A 4,373-nucleotide genomic window follows, 5' to 3' on the forward strand; every position below is an offset into this window, starting at 1 on the left:
AGTAAAGACTTCTGGAGTGTTAAATCTAGTCTGAACTTACTTTAGTGGAGTAAAGTAAGTCCTCAGAGTGATAATTTGAGCAACTAATAAAATAGAAAACAATTTTCTTGATTGGACTAGACTGGGGCAGTAGATTCTATATAAAAGATCTTATCACACATACAAACATCATCTGTTTTCTTGAGAAAATATTAAAGATTATGAACTTGCCAAATTTACTGTTTTTTTTTGTTTGCTTTCTACAAAATGCCTTCAAATTTGTGTCCCCTTTCCCCTTCTCAGGATTACATTATTCGCATTTTGGGCAACAGAAAACCATTTAAACTGCCTAAAACACTAACCTTTGTTGTATCTTAAAAGTGCATCTGTGAAATGTTATTTTGATGAAAACCTCATAATTTAAAACATTTAAATTATGTAGGTTAGCATTTTCAATACTACCTAAGTATATCAATCAAATATAGAAAGTTAAATCAATGTTAAGAAATGAAGATTCACAGTTTACTTTCCAAAGCTTGTGATTAGTGCTTCATATTTATGCTTTTAACTTTGATTTACTGCTTCATAGATGAATTTATATCTAAACATAATTCCACTATAGCATAATACTAATTAGGCAGTTTCCCCAAGCATGAGAACATCATATTCATCTAGTTGTAAAGTTTTAAGGCTTGAAATCTAAACTCATGAAAACATCATGGAATCCATAGCTCAGGGCTGTAGGGTTCAGAGTTTTCATTGTTGTTGCTGTAATAATCCTCCTTAAATCAACAACAACAAAAAAAACCCAACTTATCAGACATCTGTGAAATATTACTATTAAAAGTGAACTAACTGTTCAGGTTAAATTTCATAATCATAGATATGTTAAATGTTAATTTAATTTTGAATGGAAAAAGGTAAATCATTATTACTAGTTAAGAAATTTAAATGGCAAGAATATATATCCAGTGACCCCAAGTTTATCTTTTATGCATGTAACTACTTTCCCAGAATTCCAAATATTATAGTAACTACAGTGTTGAGACGCCCTTGCAGTTTCCAGACACCCAACATCAAGACTGATTGGCTGTATCTTCTTTTTCTTTAAATACACTATCAAACTTCATACTGATTTTGCTTATAAGCTAACATTCTCAAATTAGTCCAAATATCCAAAAGTTTGGTCCTATTGTCCTACTCAGCTAGTGTATCTTTAAATGAGCCAGAGCTTAGGTCTTCAGAGAGCAAGATGATGTTCAATAAGAAAATATGATTTTAATGCTACTTTTAAAACTTGGGTTGTTGAGGACATACTTTTTTTTTATGCTGATTAATGAAATGCCTAACATACATATCAGAGGTTAGATAATTCCTTACCCTTAGGGTTCTGTATATACTAAATGTCTTCAAATATTAGCTGAACAAATCAGTGTAGAAACTTCCCCTTTGCTATTGCAACTCCATTTTGTTTACTTTGAAAAGAAATGATATTTTAATTCTTCCATTGTAAAAGAAAATTATAGCACTGATAATTTCCTTTATGGAGAATAACAATGATCCAAGTTCATGAATTAAGGAACCATTTCAGGAATTGTTGGAAGGTGAGCTATTCTGTAGTAACTATGCTTCAATTGCCGAGCAGTACGCCTAGACACAATCCATTTCAACTTCTGAACATTCAGTTTTGAACACTTGTTTGATGAATACTCAGTTAAACACTTTGATACAAGTTCTTGCCAGAAGGTCAAATCTCTGCCATTTATCTTGGAATGTTTCTGAAGACATTCTATTCCTTCTGTTAACTCCACACACTGCTGTGCTTGGATCTCCAAGGCAATGATAGAGAAAGCCAACACAGAAGGCTTTGCTTTAGAAAATATGATCCTGCAGTGACATGCCTTAAGTTGAGCTTCCAGTCTTTCAAAATTAAGGTTATTTCTCCTTTCAAATGGCAAGTTCTCTTGAATGAGTGAATAATAGAGTTGCAGAAACTGAAAGGCAGTAGTAGCTTTGAGTTTCCAACACACCTTCTCCAATACAATCTTTTCCATTCTCATCAAGTCTGAAACCGTGAACATATACTGACTTATCCGGATCAAGTCAGTTGCCAGTGGCACATTCCTTTCCTCTTCTATTGATTTTACAGCCAAATAAAAACAGCTCAGACCAACAGATCCAAGGTGCTTGGGCTGTACCTTCATTTTAGACAGAAATCTGTCCAGTAAATTCACAGCTAGAGAAAATGTCTCCGTGTCAAAGTCAAAAAACTGAGTGAGACTAAGAAGATCTTTCACTTCGAAGTCCCTCAGCCGTGCAGTCATTCTGAGGCCATTATCGTGTGCAGACTCAATTAGTCTCAAGCCACAGACCTTTGGCTGACATCTAGACTCCTGTTCCAACAAAGTGTTCAGCTGGTGTAGCAGTTTCTGAGAGTCAGTTGTTGTCAGTACTTCTATCATCTTGATAGCGGCTGCAGCTCCTCAGTGGTAACCTCCCTCCCTGGGTCTGCTCTCACCTCACCCCCACGATATCAGATTCCAGCGGTCTACGAGATGAGGGGTCTCGCGGGCAAGAGGGGAGAGGCCTGGGGAGGGGGAGCCGTCCTGGGTGGAGGTCTTGGCAGCGCCGCCCAGATGACACTGCCCTCCGGAGGGTTAGCTCGGAGCCGAAGGGCAATACACAGTTATTCTTAAGTGTTGAAAATTAACTGAAAAGTGATTGCTGTTAAATATAAGAGTGGGAATAAGAGAGGGAAGAGATGTGCAATTCGGGACATGCTCAAGCTGAATTGCCCCAAACGGTAGAGTTAGAAACATACCAGGTTATTCCAATTCAATCCCATCAAGGTGGCATGTACCAATGCCATCTCACTAGTCCCAGTGATCAACTTCAGTTCACAATTGATCATAATGATAGGACTAAGAGCCCAAGGGATCACAGAAACAAGACTAGTGTCTGCAAATACTAGCTGATAGAATCAAAAAGGGAGAGAACAATCCAACATGGGAGCAAGACACACAGTGTGTACAGTGATGTACAGTGTGATTTAATGCTATAACTAGTACTCAAACAGTATTTTTCACTTTGTGTTTCTGTGTGGGTGCAAACTGTTGAAACCTTTACTTAATATATGCTAAACTGACCTTCTGTATATAAAGAGAATTGAAAATGAATCTTAATGTGAATGGAAGGGGAGAGGGAGCAGGAAAGGGGAGGATTGTGCGTGGGAGGGAAGTCATTGAGGAAGAAGTCATTGTACTCCATAAGCTGAACTTTGGATTTTATATATATTTAATAAAAGTTAAAAAAAGACTAATGTCTGCTAATACTAACTGATAGAATAAAAAAGGGAGAGAATGATGCAATATGGGAAGCGGGATACACAACAGACTCATAGAATGGCAGCTGTCCTAAACAGCACTCTGGCCTCAGAATCAGCCCTTAAGGCATTTGGATCTGGTTGAAGAGCCCATGAGAGTTTTTTAGGCATGGAAAGTTAAGACACTCTAGCAAAAAAAAAAAAGGACCTAAATGAAAGATCTCCTCTAGTGAGATCCTAGTAGAAAGAACAGGCCATCAAAGAAGAGGTACCTTTCTCTTAAGGTAGGAGTGAACTTCCACTTTGACTATGACCTTGTCTAAATAAGATCGGAGTTGAAGAACTCAAAACGCTTCCATAGCCTTGGCAGCTCATGACAAGAGCCTAAGGAGATTACTGACGCCATAAACAAGAGTGTCAATTTGTTAAGTCAACAACAGGAGTCACTGTGCACTTACTCCCCATGTAGGATCTCTGTCCTTAATGTGCTGTACATTGTGATTTAATGCTATAACTAGTACTCAAACAGTAGTTTTCACTTTGTGTTTCTATGTGGCTGCAAACTGTTGAAATCTTTACTTAATATATGCAAAATTGATCTCCTATATAAAGAGAATTGAAAATGAATCTTGATGTGAATGGAATGGAGGGAGCGGGAGATGGGAAAGTTGCATGTGGGAGGGAAGTTATGGGGGGGGAAGCCATTGTAATCCATAAGCTGTACTTTTTTACTAAATAAAAGTTTAAACAAACAAAAAAAAAAACCAAAAAGAAGTGGAACAGCCAGGTCTCAAACCGGCACCCATTTGAGATGCCAGCACTTCAGGCCAGGGCATTAACCCACTGTGCCACAGTGCTGGCCCCAACTTTTTACTAGTTCAGTGTATATAACTATGTTGGTAATGAACCACCTCTACTATATCATCGATAAGACCAATAAATACAAATTCAGACTTTATGTTTTACAAAAATTTAGGAGATTCTATGTTCCAATTTGAATAACATGATAAACATGTTACTGTTATAGCAGCACAGAGACTAGAAACAAATTTGATATCAGGCTTGATATTTC

The 4,373-nt window shown here is 37.3% G+C and overlaps 1 pseudogene; it reads right to left on the reverse strand.

Annotated features, from left to right (window-relative positions):
- Positions 1 to 690: 690 nt before the first annotated feature.
- On the reverse strand, positions 691 to 2,639 carry LOC103346723 (cyclin-G1 pseudogene; annotated as a pseudogene).
- Between the last annotated feature and the right edge of the window lie 1,734 nt (positions 2,640 to 4,373).

This window comes from Oryctolagus cuniculus, unplaced genomic scaffold (genome assembly GCF_964237555.1).
Source record: "Oryctolagus cuniculus unplaced genomic scaffold, mOryCun1.1 SCAFFOLD_38, whole genome shotgun sequence".
Classification (NCBI taxonomy): domain Eukaryota; kingdom Metazoa; phylum Chordata; class Mammalia; order Lagomorpha; family Leporidae; genus Oryctolagus; species Oryctolagus cuniculus.